Source organism: Musca autumnalis, unplaced genomic scaffold (assembly GCF_047663935.1).
Source record: "Musca autumnalis isolate F117 unplaced genomic scaffold, ASM4766393v1 scaffold_4, whole genome shotgun sequence".
Classification (NCBI taxonomy): domain Eukaryota; kingdom Metazoa; phylum Arthropoda; class Insecta; order Diptera; family Muscidae; genus Musca; species Musca autumnalis.
The window spans coordinates 73,843,239-73,861,553 of record NW_027411977.1 but is presented as its reverse complement, the minus strand read 5'-3'; the positions used below and the strand labels follow the sequence as shown (position 1 = coordinate 73,861,553).

Sequence of the window (18,315 nt, the reverse complement as noted above, 5' to 3'; positions counted from 1 at the left end):
TTTCAAAACTACCTCAGTGCTATGTTCAAACGATAACTCAAATCCAAATTTGGTTCCATTTAGGTCTATTCGTATCCATAGTACGAATTTCTAAACCTACCTCTATCAACACTTCAACATCAATTTTAATTCCGAATTTCACGATTCCAAATGTATCCTATCACTGAAATCCAAATTGTACCAAATTTAGTACTATTTAGTACTTTTCCTACCCATAACTACAAATTTCCAAAACTTTATCAATCCTACACTCAAACAGTACTCGTTATTCCAAATCTCGGGTTTCCAGCTATATCCGTTCACCCAAATGCAAACTGTACCAAATTTGGTACCATTTATACTTTCGTACCCATGAGTACGAATTTCTACAACTACCTCAATCCTACACGCCAACAGTAATCTTAATTCCAAATTTCAGGATTACAGCTGCATCCGATCACAGTAATCCAAATTGTACCAAATTTGATACCATTTAGTACTTTTCGTATCCAAAGTAAGTACTTTCAAACCTTCCTCTTTCAACACTCCATCAGTAATCGTAATTCCGAATTTCAGGATTCCAAATGTATACAATCACATAAATTAAAATTTGGTACCATTTAGTACTTTTCGTACCCATAAAACTAAAAATTTCAAAAACTTCTGGATTCCAGTTCACCGTTCACCCAAATCCAAATTGTACCAGATTTGGTACCATTTAGTACTTTTCGTACACATAAGTACAAATTTTCAAAACTACCTCAGTGCTACGTTCAAACAATAAGCTTAATTTCGAATTTCAGAATTCCAGATACATCCGATAACTCAAATCCAAATTTGGTACCATTTAGTAATATTCGTATCCAAAGTACGAATTTCCAAACCTACCTCTATCAACACTCCAACAACAATTTTAATTCCGAATTTCACGATTCCAAATGTATCCCATCCTTGAAATCTAAATTGTACCAAATTTAGTACTATTTAGTACTTTTCCTACCCATAACTAAAAATTTCCAAAACTTTATCTATCCACACTCCAATAGTACTCCTTATTCCAAATCTCGGAATTTCAGCTATATCCGTTCACCCAAATCCAAATTGTACCAAATTTGGTACTATTTAGTGCTATTCGTACCCAAGAGTACCAATATCCACAACTACCTCAATCCTACACGCGAACAGTAATCTTAATTCCAAATTTCAGAATTACAGCTGCATCAGATCACCGTATTCCAAACTGTACCATATTTAGTACCATTTAGTACTTTTTGTTCCCATAGGTCCGAATTTCCAAACCTACTTCTATCCAACACTCCAAAAGTAATCTTACTTTCGAATTTCAGGATTCCAAATGTATCTGATCACCCAAATCCAAACTGTACAAAATTTGGTACCATTTAGTATTTTTCGTTGCCATAAGTACGAATTTCCAAAAGTATCCCAATCCCACACTCCAATAGTAATCTTAATTCCAAATTTCACTATTCCAGCTCTATCCGATCACTTAAATTCATATTGTACCAAATTTGGTACCATTTAGTACTTTTCGTACTCAAAAGTACGAATTTCCAAAATACTTCTATCCTACACCCCGACAGTAATCCTAATTCTAAATTTCAGGATTCCAGCTCCATCCGTTCCCCCAAATCCAAATTGCACCTTATTTGGTACTATTTAGTACCTTTCGTACCCATATGTACGAACTTCGAAAACTACCTCCATATCTCTAACCTACACTCCAACAGTAATAGTAATTCACAAATTTCAGAATTCCAACTTTATCGGTTCGCCCTAATTCAAATTGTACCAAATTTAGTACCATTTAGTACTATTCGTACACATGAGTGCACATTTTCAAAACCACCTCCTTGTATCAACTCATCTTTCTAACCTTGATTTGCATTCCAAATTTCAAGATTTTAGCTCTATCCGTTCACGTAATACCAAATAGTACTAAATTTAGTAACTTTTAGTACTTTTCGTACACTTATAGTTCGAATTTCCAAAAACCATTTGGTACACCTTTCTAACTCACCATCAGTGAACCTCATTCCAAATTTCAGAATTCTAGCTCTTCGCGTTTGCCTAATACAAAGGGTACCATATTTAGTACCTTTTAGTACTTTTAGTACAGTTCTAGTTCGAATTTCCAAAAATCCAGCCTTATCTGACACCTTCGGACCAAGAGTGACCCTCACCCAAAATTTCAAGATTCCAGCTTTAGCCGTTTAGTCTGGGCGTTGATTATCAGTCAGTCAGTCAGTCAGTCAGTGAGTCAGTGAATCAGTGAGTCAGTGAGTCATCATTACTGAACTCTTTTATAAGTATAGATGGTAGGTACCCCTTCTATGAAGGACCTATACCGGCAAATTTCTGGTGGAAAGTCTTATACCCTCAACGAAGACTACATACCAAATTTCAGCCATTCCAGTGGAATATTGAGGCCACAACTTTCAAAATGCTATGGGGGCGAAATAGAGACGTATAATGTTTTATACCCCCATGAAGGCTAAATACAAATATAAGAACAGGTGGACTTATGCCGACATATTTCAGGTGGAAAGTTGTGTACCCACCACGAAAACTAAATGCTAAATTTCAGCCATTTCGGAGGGATATTTTGGCCACAACCTTTAAAATAACAAAAATCGGGAGGTTTTATTCTGATAATTCTCTTCTGGAATATTTTATACCTCTATCGAAGACTATATACCATATTTCATCAATTTTGGTTCAAAATACCGAAAATCGGAGGTATCCTTCTATGGGGGCTATATGAAGACGTGGACTTATACAGACAAATTTCAGGTGCAAAGTTTCATACCTCCAACGAAAAATAAATATCAAATTTCAGCCATTTAGATGGGATATAGAGGCCACAATCTTTAAAATATCGAAAATCGGGAAATAGAGCTCAATACTATTACACTGTGTAACATTTTTAAGGTAATCTTGTGCAAAAAATTTGAGCTGAGGATTTTTTGAAAGTACAGATTCTGTTATGTCAGATCCAGATTAGATTTTATGCCCCCCTCTAAACATGATTAAATATTGACTTTTTAAAGCAATTCTGGGCTATATCTCTGAAACCTATGTAAATCTTCATCTCACCTCTGAAGCAAATTTGTAGATAAGGACAAGAACAAAATATTTGTAGAAATAATGAACTTGAAAAATTAAATTTATTGCTACAAAATTTTCAAAAATATCGAAAATTTCCATAATTATACCCTCAGCATTTATGCTAACGAGGGTATTTACACTTTCATACGGGCAAAATGTGCCTCATCGAAATAATGGTTTTAGACCCCAAGTATGTTTGGACGAAATGTGTTTCAGACAATTTGGAGTCGATTTAGCAATGTCCGTCCGTCTGTCTGTCTGGCTGGCTGGTGTGCACGATAACTCTCGAACGAATCAACCGATTTGTTCCAAAATTAGGCTTTCGCAATATTTTGTCCAAACTTAGTTTAAGTTCGAAGATGGGTTATATCGGTCCACTCCTTCCGGTACCTCCCCCACAAAAGTTCGGAAAATTTGTGCGCACGATAACTCTTGAAGGGAATAACCGCTTTGGTCCCTACTTTGCACATCGTGAATTTTCTACCAGACTTAGATGAGGTTCCAAAATAGACTCAATCGGTCCACTCCTTCGGGTACATCCCACACAAAATTTCGGATAAGTTCAGATTAGGACCTGCTCTCGAATCGCTTCGAATTTTGTTGCAACAACTTGCATTCACTGCCCTCCATACGACGGTACAAATTTAATCAGGGGCAAATCCATACTTCCTAAGAAAACAACCTGAAAGACACAAAAAGCCCCTATGACACTGTGTGTAGTTGTTGGAGCGCAAGATAACTCTAGAATGGATTTGCCGATTCGGTCAAAAATTTGGCCTTCGTAATACTTTCATCCACTACATCCACTCCTTCAGCTACCTTCCCCACAAAAGTTCAAAAATGTTCGAAAATTGTGCCCACGATAACTCTTTGAAGGGAGTGACCGATGTAATCCATACTTTGCACATCCTAATATATCTACCAGATATAGATCAGGTTCGAATATGGACTATATTTGTGTACTCCTTCTGATACCTCTCACACAAAATTTCGGATAAGTTCACTTTAAAACCTGCTCTCGAATCACTTTGAATTTTGTTGAAGCGATTTGCATTCGATACCTCCATTACGACGGTAACAGTTTTTTTCAGGGGCAAGTCCATATTTCTTGGGAAAACAGCCCGAAAGGTGTAAAAAACCCCTATGTCACTATATATGGCGGTCGGAGAGCACGATAACTCTCGAACTGTTCAACCGATTTGGTCCAAAATTTGGTCTTCGTCATATAATATCCAAACTTAGTTTCATGGGGCAATACCGGTCCACAACTTCCGGTACTTCTCCCAAATATTTAAAAAATGCCTCTAAAATGCTATGACGATATCACTGTAATGGGCAACCAATTTGGTCCAAACTTTGGATCTACATATATTTTGTAAAAATTTAGTTTAACTTCTAAAATGGCTCATATCGGTCCTCTCTAAGGGTACCTCACCCACAAAAGTTCAACATTTGTGTCTTAGTGCAGTTAATTCCTAATCCAGATTTTTGTCGGCAAGTTCAAATGCCCAAAAAGGTCCACAAGACCTTAAATACATTCGATCTGTCCGTAGGTCAAAATTTCACTTCACATTGGCTGAGGGTATATGTATATCTGTCGGCAAAGCCGACTTATACTTTTTTACTTGTTCGTATACCCGTTCCATATATCGTTAGGAATTCCACATTTAAATCAGCACCCCACATTTTCACTAAAGCGAGTAAATCGATCTATAGAATTTGACAATTCGTGTAAAAAGAATATTTTTTTACAAAAAACAGGGGGTTAATCGAAAATAAAACTGCGTCTATCAATTATTTATATTTCTTGGATATTTTAACCATGTAAAACTTATGTACAAGTGTTTCGTAATATTCCCGACAAGCCGAAAGGAAGACTAGGATTCTCGTTATCCTTTCTATGATGCTCATGCTTCAAGATGACTTGCAATTCTGTCTTTTATATGGCCACCCTAATATGTAAACATACCGTAAATAAAATGATGCATCAAATTGTTATTAACTTTTGATATTCACATTTTAAGTATTAAAGAACCCATAAAATTATGATGGCACTTTAAGACATATTTATAAGCTGCACTCTTTGGAATAAAGTTTAAAAGAGGGTGTTAAATTCAAATTATTACTGTTTTGCAATCATGAAATGTTAAGACTATCCATAAAATACATCGTTTGTATATCATTACAAATAAAAGTGTGTATATGCAAATGCAAATAACAAGAACAACAAGTTAGAACGGCGTTAAGTTCGGGCTGGCCGAATTTTGTATACCCTCCACCACGAGATGTATTTGTGTAAAAAATTAGTTTCCTATCGTTCGTATTATGCTCTTCGGACTTATTACTGGGAGAAGACGTCAATACGTTCCACCCATATCGTTTACCATCCAATCTGAGAACCCGCATTCAAAAACTACGCACAACATTTTAGCATTTCAGTTGAATAATAGGATAAATCCATTGAAATTCCGAAAATAGGCCGGAACCCTTCTATTGGGGCTATATAAAAACGTCAGTATAGGACTGACAAATTTCTTGGGAAAAGTTTTCTGGGGTCAAAGCCATTCCATGTGATAATGAGGCTAAAACCTTGAAAATACCGAAAATCGAACGGTACCGTTCTATGGGAGAATCAGCCATTTCGATGTGACAGTAAGGCTGAAAACTTGAAAATACTGAAAATCGGGCTGTGCAGACTTATGGCGGTTGCACAGTGGATCCACTTGTATGGAAAAATGAAAAAATATTTCCAATCAAATGGAAATCTAATGCGCTGGTTACAGCTTTGTGCTGTTGCGAAGATTGTTTTAAGAAACCATGAACGTAGAATTCTTCCTTCTAATGGAGCCACAAGCTTCAAAATACCAAAAATCGGGAGGTACCGTTCTTTGGGGGCTATATGACGGCGGAGAGCTATACCGACAAATTTTAGGTGGACAGTTTTATAACCCGCAATGAAGGGTAAGTACCAAATTTCAACCATTTCTGTTGAACAATGTTGCTAAAACATTCAAAATACCGAAAATAGGTGCTATATGAAGGCGTGAGCCTATACCACCAAATTTCAGGTTGAAGACGAAGTACCAAATTTCAGCCATTTCGGTGGAATATTGAGGCCACAACCTTCAAAATACCGAAAATCAGGAGGTACCGTTCCATGGCGGCTATTTGAAGACGTGGACATATACCGACAAATTTTATTTGGAACGTTTTATACCCCCCACGAAGTAAATTACCAATTTTCTGCCATTTCAGTAGGCCACAACCTTCAAAATTCTGAAAATCGGGAGGTACCCGAAATATTTCAGGTGGAAAGTTTTATATAAACGGAATGACAACTGACAATGCCCTACATGTTATGATGGAGGGTATAATACGTTATTGCCTTCTCTTACAAAATCCTTTAAAGTATTTTCCAATACGAATTAATTTCTAAAAATTTTGAAGATTTTCATTCCCACACAAAATTTCGGAAAAGTAAAGTTATATGCCCTGTTTAACTAAGACGATTCGAATTCAAATTCGTTCGAATTACTACCATACTTATGTATGTTTTTTGAAAAATATTTGATTCATTATACCCTCAGCCTTTAGGCTAGAAAAGGTTTATACACTTTCATACGGGCAAAATGTGTCTTATCGAAATAATGGTTTTAGACCCCAAGTATGTTTGGACGAAATGTGTTTCAGACAGCAATGTCCGTCCGTCTGTCTGTCTGTCTGGCTGGAGCGCACGATAACTCTCGAACGGATAAACCGATTCGGTTCAAATTTTGGCTTTCGTAATATTTTATCCAAACTTAGTTTAAGTTCGAAGATGGGCTATATCGGTCCATTCCTTCCGGTACCTCCCCCACAAAAGTTCGAAAATGTTCGGAAAATTTGAGCGCACGATAACTCTTGAAGGGAGTTACCGATTTACTCCATACTTTGCCCATAGTGAAATGTGTGCCAGACTTAAATAAGGTTTCAATATAGACTCATTCGGTCCACTCCTTCGGGTACCTCCCACACAAAATTTCGGAAAAGTTCAGTTTAGGGCCATCTCTCGAATCGCTTTGATTTTTGTTTTAGCAACTTGTATTCACTGCCCTCCATACGACGGTACAAGTTTCATCAGGGGCAAGTCTATACTTCCTGAGAAAATAGCCTGAAAGTTGCAAAAAAATCCCCTATGACACCGTTGAGGTGGTTAGAACGAAAGATAACTCTCGAACGGATCTACCGATTCGGTCTAAAATTTGGCCTTCGTAATATTATGTCCAAACATAGTTTAAGTTTGAAGATACGCCATAACGGTCCACTCCTTCAGGTACCTCCCCCACAAAAGTTCAAAAATGTTCGGAAAATTTGTTTGTGTGGTAACTCTTGAATTGGTCTATTCTTTACACATCCTAATATATCTACCAGATATAGATCAGGTTCAAATATGGACTATATTTGTCCACTCCATCCGGTACCTCCCACACAAAATTTCGTATAAGTTCACTTTAAGACCTGATATCGAATCACTTTGATTTTTTTGAAGCAACTTGCAAGCAAGTCCATACTAATTGAGCAAACAGCCCGAAGAGTGTAAAAACCCCCTATGGTACCATATGTATTGGTTGGAGATCCACTTCCATAATGGTCAAAGTAGATCCATTCCTTTTAGTATCTCCTCCGCAAAACTTTTGATCAAATTCCCAAAATTTTTAAAAACCACTAAATACATACGTTTTTTGTGAAAAAAATTGTTTCAATATACACAGGCTGAGGGTTTTTTGTTTTCAATCAAACAAAAATGTTCTACAATGACAGGAGTTTGGCAGTTATTCGAACGAATTTGAATTCAAATGGTCTTAGAGAAACAGGCCATAAGGCTTTTTTTGGAATCGCTTAATTTTTTGCAACCAATTGTATTCGCTGCCCCATTACGACGGTACAAGTTTTTTTGGGGCAAGTCCTTACTTCCTGAGAAAATAGCCCGAAAGCTATAAAAAGCCTTACAGCACCATGTGTAGTGTCTATAGCGCACGATAACTCTCAAACGGATCAGCCGATTTGGTCAAAATTTGACATTCGTAAATTTTTTCTCCAAAGTTTAAGTTCGAATAAGAGCCATTTCGGTCCAACATTCCTGTACCACCCCCTCCAAACCAAAAGTGTACTGGCTATGTCTCCTGAACGACCGACAACCGATTTGTTCCTATTATTTGACTTCAAAAATGGTCCATATCGGTCTCCCCCACAACAGTTCTACATATTTGTTTAAGTGTAATGTAGGATCTGTTCGAAGATCCGTTGGAAATGTATACCGACGCTAATCCTTGTGGTCCTATTTACAGCAACGTTATGTTTTTCATGGGCAAGTCCATACTTCCTGATATAGTGGTCTAGCTAGATAGAGCGCACGATAACTTTCTAAGGGATCAGCCAATTCGAAAAATTTGGACTTCGTAATATTATGTCCAAAGTTCGAATATGGATCAAAACTTTTTGTTAAAATTGTGCGCACGATAAGTATCGAAGGTAGTGACCGAGTTGGTCCATACATCGCATATCGTAAAATTTCTACGAGACAGAGACGAGGTTCTAATATAAAGTCTATCACTCCACTACTTCGGGTACTTCCCACACAAAATTTCGGAAAAGTAAAGTTTAAAGCCTTTTATCGAATCGCTTAATTTTTTGCAACCACTTTTATTCGCTGCCCCATTACGACGGTATAAGTTTTTTCAGGAGCAAGTCCTTACCTCTTGAGAAAATAGCCCGAAAGTTATAAAGAGCCCTACGGCATTATACAGCGTACGATAACTCTCAAACGGATCAGCCGATTTGGTAAAAATTCGAATAAGGGCCATTTCGGTCCAACATTCCTGTACCACCCCCTCAAAACTTAAAAAAAAATTCACCAAAATGGTACGGGCTATGTCTCCTGAATGACCGACAACCGATTTGTTCCAATTTGTTCCAATTATTTGACTTCAAAAATGGTCCATATCGGTCTTCCCCACAAAAGTTCTACATATTTGTTTAAGTGTAATTTAGGATCTGTTCGAAGATCCGTTGGAAATGTATACCGACGCTAATCCTTGTGGTCCTATTTAGAGCAACATTATGTTTTTCATGGGCAAGTCCATACTTCCCTATATAGTGGTCCAGAAGCTCTAAGTTATACGGTGGCCAACTGAAATAAATGGAGGGCTTGCATTCTATGGAAAAGAAATGATCCAAATATATATTTTTGTCGGCATGTTCATACATCCAAAAGTGCCACAAAAACTATAAATAAATACATTCATAATTGTCCACAGATGAAAGTTTCAAACCGCACAGGCTTAGGGTATATATCTGACTGTCTACTTGTTTACAGCGAATATTTATCATTTTACTGCTTTCTTGTATTTTAACTTTCTGTTTTTTATTAAAACTTTATATTTTATTAACGGGGTTCCATCCATGCGTATATTTAGTTTTCTAAGTAATATGAATCATACGCACCGTTGGAATCTCACTTAATATAGTGGTTTAAGTGAGATTCCACTGGTGCGTATGATTCTTAACCATTTATTAACCGATTTGAAAAATTACTGGATTTTTTGAAAGATAATATTCAAGTTCTCTAAAGTTATGAAGTGATGGCCGCTTAAAATTGAAAAATCTGAGAAACCCCGTTTTTATCCATATATAACGTTATAAAATCAAAAAAAAAAAAAAAATAAGTGATCGAAAGAAACCCAAGGTATTTTCGTCTTCCATGGACTCTAAAAAAACTAAATTGGCACATCAGAACTACTGCAAAGACGTTTTGCAAGTTTTCACAGTGCGCTTGAACCAACTTTAAATAGAAGGTGCTTACACATGACAAGTTTTTGAGCAGTGTTAATAGATGAGAAAAATCCAAAAACAAGAAAAAAAATGCTGGGGGGATTTTTAAATAAATCCCGTTCAAAGTTCACATTTTTATGTTTTTTTAGGTTTTTGGAATTTTGCAAAAAAAAAAAATAAAATAAAATAAAATAAAATAAATAAATAAATAAAATCGCCGGAGTGCTGTTTAATTAATCGCGGTCAAAGTTCAAATTTTGTTTTTTTTTTATTTTCACCATTTTGCTTGAAAACCACAAGTCCTGTGGAAATGGGACTAAAGAAAATGTTTTAGCAGTGACATTTCTCTAAAAGATTTTTTTACCGTTTTAGAGATATAGAGGTTCAAATTGGGACAATGACTTGGCTGTATGGCCTCCCTATAAAACAATGTCAATGCACGGTGCGCCTTAACTAACTTTAAATGAATACCGCTTACACCTGGGAACTTTTTGCAGATTCTGAAACAGCAATGTTCATAGATGAAAAAATCCAAAAACAAGAAAAAATTGCTGGAGGGATTTTTAAATAAATCGCGTTCAATGTTCACATTTGCTGTGTTTTTTGAGGTTTTCAGAATTTTGTTTGGAAACGGGAAATCCTATCGAAATGGAACTAAAGAAAATATTGTAGAGAAATTTCACTGGTATAATAATTTCTTTAGTCCCATTTCTATAGGACTTGCCGTTTCCAAGCAAAACCATAAAAACCTAAAAATCCTAAAAATAACCGCGATTTATTTAAAAAGTCCTCCGTGGATTTTTTTATTTTTTTTTTATTTTTTTCATCTATGAGCATTGTAGTTTCAGAGTCTAGTAAAAAACTTCCAAGGTGTAAGCACCCTTCACTTCAAGTTAGTACAGGCGTATCGTGTTTTGTATCATAGTTTAATCACATAATCACAACAATTCAAACAAGTGAGCAAAGGCTGACCATCCGATCAAAACGGCGACCTGTAGCGTGAGTGCAAAAAAATGGAATAATTGGATGCATTACAGACTATTGTCGTATCTCCCTTGTTTGACCACCATCGCCAACCTATTTTACACCAATATAAAGGTAATTTTTTCTTCTTCCATTGACAGGCTTTGCCGTTGGAATACCCCTACTAGAAGCCGATATATTCGCAAAGAATTAAACTTTGATTTTGTCTCCACATGAGTTTTTCCCCATTCCGACACCTAAATATTATAGGACTATCAACAAAATCAATAGGCTTCTTCCTCTGTGGGCCCCATCAACCCCTAAAATTTCGTGACTATCCGATCAAAATTCCAACCTTAGCGTTATTACAAAAATGGTAAAAAACTGGATATATTACTGGCTTTTGCGATATCTCGGTTGTTTGCCACTTACGCCAACATACTTTGCATCAATATAAAGGAGATATTTTTTCTTCTATTGACGGGCTTTCCTTTTGGAATACTCCTACCAGAAGCGGTGATGTTCACATAAGCAAAAACGTTAACTTTTCTCCACTCCTGAATATTATCCGACCATCACCAAACTTAATAGGCTTCTTCCTCTGTGGGACCCGCATCAACTACTAAAAAAAAATCGTGACGATCCGATCAAAATTGCGACCTGTAGCGTGATTACAAAAATATCGGAAAATGGGATGCATTACCGACTATTAGAATATCTCTGTTGTTTGACCAACTACGGCAAACTATGTACTTTACATCATTGTAAAGGTGATATTTTATACTTTTCTTGTCAGGTTTTGCTTTTGATATACCTCTTAAAGAAACAGAGAAATTCGTTTTGAAATAAAACGTTGACTTTTTCTCCAAATAAGTTTTTTGCCCATTCCGATCCCTGAATACTATCCGACCATCACCAAAATCAATATGCTTCTTCCCCTCCGGGACCCTCATAAACACCCAAAATTTGGTGAAGATCCGGTCAAAATTGCGACCTGTAGCGTGATTACAAGGTTTAGATGGACAGACGGATGGACGGACGCACATAGTCAGATCGACGCACAATGGTTCAGGAATCGATTTTACTGGCCAAAAATCAAAATGTTGTTTTGTCAAAGATATTTAATTTCTATATGGTATTCGATAGTAAACATATTGAAACTAAGGAAACCAAAAAAGTTAGGTCAAATATTGGAAGGTGTGGGCGTGGTGTGGCCCTAAAGACGAAAATTTTCACAATTTTTGGGAAATACGTAATTTTTTGCAAATTTCTAGAAAAAGACGTAGCTATTTCTCGGAAACTATAACAGATATTGTGCTCATTGTTTTTTTAAACATAGGTAGGTTTGTGGCCTTTAAACATCTTTTTTGTAAATTACCGTAGCGTTTACACAACATGAGCTATTTTATTTTTCCTCAGGTACTAAATTTTATAAAATTCCAAATTTAGTGGACTAGAACTTTTGTGGAACAACATGGAACAAAGTTCCGTTTTCACAGAAAGATGCCCGAGAGTCTTCTCTTTCAGCCCATATATATTTTTGTACCCGTCCGGTTCCGTCCGTTTAACACTTTTTTCAATTTATTGAAATTACATGGGTAAAAATGTGTGTTTTTCTATACTGTTTCCATATGAATTACAGATTTTTGACACAAATTAACATTTTTTTGAGTATATGAGTTTTTATACAAGCTATTTAAAATTTATGAAAACCCAATGAGTATTTTTTTAATTTTTAAAAAAATTAAAATTTTTTTTTTTACAAATTTTTGAAATTTGTTTAGTTTTTTTTTTTTTGGTAATTTTATTGTTAATTTGTTGGTGTTTGACCATCTTTAATACATAGAAAGACATAAAAACCACAAAAACACTCATATTTTGATGAAAAATAGTTAAAAAAAACTCAAAAGTTTAATTTTGACCTTGCATTTCTCTGCAACTACCAGACCGAATTAATTCTTCTGAAAGCTGATTGTTTTATCTGTTTAACAAAAAAAGAACTATGAAAATATCTCTATCCCTTCAAAAGTTACAGAATTTTGACCAGGAAAAAACGATTCTGAACCACTGTGCGACGGTAACAGTTTCATAAGAGGCAAGTCCATACTTCCTGAGAAAATAGCCTGAAAGGTACAAAAAAACACTGTGGCACCGTGTGTAGTGGTTGGAGCGCAAGATAACTCTCCAACGGATCTGCCGATTCGATCCTAAATTTGGCTTCGTAATATCTTGTCCAAACTTAGTATAAGTTCGAAGATAAGCAATATCGGTCCACTCCTTCAGGTACCTCCCCCACAAAAGTTCAAAAATGTTCGGAAAAATTGTGCGCACTCTAACTCTTGAATGGAGTGACCGATTTGGTCCATACTTTACACATTCTAATATATCTACCAGATGTACATATGTATATCAGGTTTGAGTATGGACTATATTTGTACACTCCTGCGGGTACCTACCACACAAAATTTCGGATTAGTTCACTTTAAGACCTGCTCTTGACTAACTTTGATTTTTGTTGAAGCACCTTGCATTCGCTGCCTCATTTACAACGGTAAAAGTTTTTTCAGGGGCAAATCTATACTTCTTGTGAAAACTGCTCGAAAGGTGTAAAAACCCCTATGGCACCATATGTAGTCGCTGGAGAGCACTATAACTCTCGTACTGATCAACCGACTTGGTCCAAAATTTGGCCTTCGTCATATTTCGTCCGAATATTCTTTCAGTTCGAAGATGCCACTAAAATGGTATGCTCGATATCTCTTGAACGGGTAAATCAAATTGGTCTAAATTTTGGATCTCCTAATATATTGTCCAAATTTTGTTTAACTTCTAAAATGGCGGATATCGGGAACCTCCCCAACACAAAAGTTCAACATTTGTGTCTAATGCAGTTTGGTGTCTATTCGAAAACCCTTTGGAAATGTATACCGATGCTGTTCGTTGTGGTCCTGTTTACAGCCATATTATGTTTTCCGTGGACAAGTCCATGCTTCCTGGCATACTGGTCCAAAAGTTATACGATGACCCAATGAAATGACTGGTGGGCGCGATATCTATCAAAAAGATATGGCTCTAAAATAAGATCCACTTCCATAGTGGACTATGTCGGTCCATTTTTTCAGTACATCCACACTTTTGAACTTATACCCTAATCCAGATTTTTCGTCGGTAAAAGAAATTTTCAAATCACATAAGCTGAGTGTATATCTCTGTCGGCAAAACCGATTGATACTTTTTTATTTGTTTGATATATTTCTTTTAACTACAAGAGCTATTATTTTAAAAAATATGTCGGTTAATACGTAAAATTTTGTAAGAAATTCGATTTTTCGCGAATCCGTTGATACTTTTCATAAGAATTTTTGCATCATCACAAAGGGTAACAATTTTGTAAATAGTAATAGGATATAACAGATAATTTTTTAATTTTTTAGAATTTTTTCTAATTACTAAAATTAAAACGCCTATATCTCACTGTTCAACATTTTTAAGTTGATATTGTGCAAACAATTCGAACTCTGGATTTTTTGAAAGTACAAACCCAAACGACAAGAAACCCTAGTTGGGTTTTGTTGTGTCAGATACAGCTCGGGTTTTATGGCCCCATCTAAACATGGTTAAATATTGAGTTTTTAAAGAAATTCAGGGCTATATCTCTGAAACCAATGCGAATCTTCTTCTGACCTCTGAAGCAAAATTGTAGATAAGGAAAAGAATAAAATATTTTGAGAAATAATGAACACGAAAAACTACATTTATTGCCTCAAATTTCAAAATATATGCAAAAATTCCAAAATTTTTATATATTTCGCACCGTATCTCCAAAACCGTTAATTTTTTTTGAATATTTTCTTTTGGAAAAATATTCCCTGGAATCTAATACACAACTTTTCAGGACATGTCATTGTTGTAAAATGCCTCTATGCCTTTGTTTTCAGTACATTTTTCAAGGACGATTTAATAAAAATTTCAATAATGTAGTGAAATCCGAAATGCGAGAATAAACTGTTGGTGTGAACAGTGTTTGAAATACGTGTTGTAAAAGATATGATACAAAATACCGCTGAAACAACATAAAGTAAGCATTTTAGAGTTTCAGAATGTTCTAACGAATTGTTGAGAACTTTATTTGGAAGACTTTTGCAAAGGGTTACTTGGTTCAACTCCCAATAGTTTAGCCGATACTGACCAGAATTTCAGCAATTATGTAAAATTTTCTTTATTTTATAGATTTTGATGCCCTAGATGGAGTTTTTCTTATGTGGTTTTTTCAAAAGATAAGTTCTACTAGTTTAGGGCTACAATATTGCTAAAGACAGCAAGGCCAAATTCCTATTCGCTTCTGAGATAAAGGCCTGATAAATGCTAAAAAGTGTAAATTTAGCCCGGTTTAGATGAGGCCATAAAATCTGAACTGGATCTGACAGGACAAAACCCTACTAGGGTTTTTGTAGTCTAAATATGTACTTTCAAAAAATGCATACTAGAAGTTGTTTGCATTTTCAGTGTTGCATAGTGTCTTTTGAGCGCAACGATCAAAGTTAATTACAAAATCAGAATTGGAATGACGATTTCTTAATCTATCTACCAAAAATCATTGATGTAGTAACAATTTTTTTTTGAAATGGAAAAGGACAATTTTAGAATTTTTGTTGATGGATTTTAAAACGAAAAATAAACCATTAAAAATAATACAATTTTTACATTTAAAGTTAATGACAAGAAGTTCCTCCTTGAAATTTAATCATCACTTTTAACTTTAAGTTAACCGGAACACTATAAATCTGTTCGGTAAATCCAAACTATAGCAAAAGAAGACTTATAATAATGGAGGTATGCCATTTTGGTTATGTCGTGTGCTCTATGCCTTGTTTTTAGTTTCATTTCTGCTTAGAGTGACTTATACAAATTTCAAAACTTCTGAAAAATAAAAACTTTAAAAGTTTTTGTGCGGAAGAGTTTTTTATCAAATCACTTTATAATTAAAATTTTATGTAATCTTAGGTAAAAAGTTATCAAAGTATGAGGTTGTAAAAAAGTCATAACCCTAGTAAGCACCTTTAACTTCAAGAAAGTTCATTACATTGTGTTTTGTATCAAAGTTTAATCACATAACAACTCCAGTTGCGCTTTCCGTTTGCAGAAACGATTAAAAAAATTATTATTTTTAGTTTTCAAAATGTTATGGAAGCTTCCAGCAACTGGGGATGAATATAAAAACCCTGTTTTCATTAACACATTTTGATTCTTATTTTTTTATTAATAAGCTTTCACGTAAATTACAGCCATGTCTTTGAGATTCATTCTAACACAGTTAATATTTGGAAATGCGTTCAAAAATTACATAGAGCAAATGTTCGCGTATTACAATCTTAAGTCACACAAAGCTAATTTATATGGACGTCATACCGAAACAATGTTTACCAATATTTGAATATGAAACGCCTTAATAATCAATGGAAAACGGTAGAACCTTAACAAATGAACATATTTCTTATTTCCCAAGCATTTTGAGAAAACCACCATCATTACGAAATTAATGATTTGTGATAACTTGAAGACCACATTGATTTGGACATACAATACTATACGTTTATAAATAACACATGTCCTTACGGAGCGAAAATAATTGATGACAAACAACAATTAATGTAATAAACAAAATAATAGTTTCTCGCACAAATAGTTTGATTTGTCCATTGATTATTTTATTGTCCACACCCATTTAACGCATTTTTTGTTTGTCATACAACAAGGAAGAAAACTCATTATCTATGACTTGTGGGAATTATTGGAACTTTCTTAAGTATTTGTTTGTGATTTGTTCTATCTTTGGAAATAATTACAAAGAGAAAAAAGAAAATAAAACTTTTGTTAGTTTGATTTGAAACCCAGCGAAGAACAACACATTTCAATATCTAACTAACACTGTTTTTGATTAATGGAACGAATGAATGAATTTGCAAAAGAAAAACTCTCTGGAACACAGGTGGCAAAGTAATTAAACTGTTTTGCTGCACTTTTTTTCTCTGACACTGACACATCACAGACAGTGAATGTCAAATCCAAACTTTAAGCTAAAAGTTGTAAATCTAGTGGCGTTAAAAATAAACACAATTGCGAATAAAATTTAATTTAACATTTTGTTGCACTCTCTCTCGATTTCTCTGTGAACATGTTGACCCAATAACACTGACCGCAATTCCATACCGTATGGAAGATACAACAGGTCGAATAATTGAATTTGGTTGAAATAAAATCCAATTAACGCGCAGGTTTAAATTGCTTTGCTAGACACAAAGTCACACCAACCAATTGCATTGCATTGGAGGAGGACTTGTTGCACCAACGCACCGTTTTTTTTCTTTGTCTGTTTGTTTACACACTAACACTGTTGTATTTGTACACTTACACTGACTGTCACTTGTTTGAATTTCTTCTCGTGGTAGAAGGAACGATGTGAATTAACCTGTTGATTGACTGTAAATGATTTCCATGAGTTTCGGCATCATTTATTTATACTGTAACTGCTCGCTGATGGTGTGGCACACATCCACACGCACACACACTCATATACCCATAGAATGTTGCCTCTTAAACGAAGTGCCATAAAGCGGATACGCGATATGGCATACGATTAGTAAACTTAAACAAACTTCCACACAGTCACAGTACACAGCTACCCTTGTCGGTGTGGGTGTTGGACAGCACGAAGAAGCCAATGAAACGAACCAGTTAAACGATTGTTAACGAACAATTTTACGATATTGGTACGGCAGAAAAACGGAAGCCACAAACACACACTTACACTGGGAGGACTCATGCAAATGGTAGTAGCGCCGCTGTTCATGCAGATTGATACATTCACACGCATCCAGTGCGCAGGAAGTTAACATTGAAGTTAAACAATGTTGCCTACCTAACATATTGAGTTTTAGCTACGTTATAATTTGCTGCTTCTTATTGTATGTGTTTTTGTTATTGTAGTTGTTGTCTTTGAGGCTCGTGCATCTACATAAAAGAACATCTTGACATCTTTCAATTTCTTATTATACTTCTGCATGTGTGTGTGCGTGTTATTTGCAATAGTTACTTTACTTGTATTAGTGTTAGATTGCAAATAAAATAAGGGAATACTTACATCTGTATGCCTTAGTTTGCCTTTTGTTCAAAATGACATTTTCATTGTTATAGTTGAACATTGAACATTCTTATTAATTTGTTGAAATTTCAAAAGGAATAAGAAAAAACAGAATTACAAAGAAATAATAATAAAACCATGTTTTAAATAACATTAAGCATAGATGCTAGCTGTAAAAGTATAAAACCATATGGAACATTTAAAAATGGATTTTTTTATTGTCAAATACAATATATTTAGTCTACGGAAAGTGTTTGAATTATGAAAATAGTAGGCGACATATCCTCTACCACGTC

General features: G+C 35.1%; 1 protein-coding gene across 2 annotated transcripts in view; it reads right to left on the bottom strand.

Annotated features, from left to right (window-relative positions):
• Positions 1–17,366, bottom strand: part of Mip (Myoinhibiting peptide precursor) — a 57,250-nt gene extending 39,884 nt beyond the window's left edge. The window contains exon 1 of one of the 2 annotated variants that reach the window (XM_073981234.1): positions 17,291–17,366. The gene's annotated coding sequence lies outside the window, so the exon portion shown is untranslated. The remainder of the gene's footprint in view (positions 1–17,290) is intronic. The other variant, XM_073981232.1, reaches the window with a different exon arrangement.
• Positions 17,367–18,315: the final 949 nt, after the last annotated feature.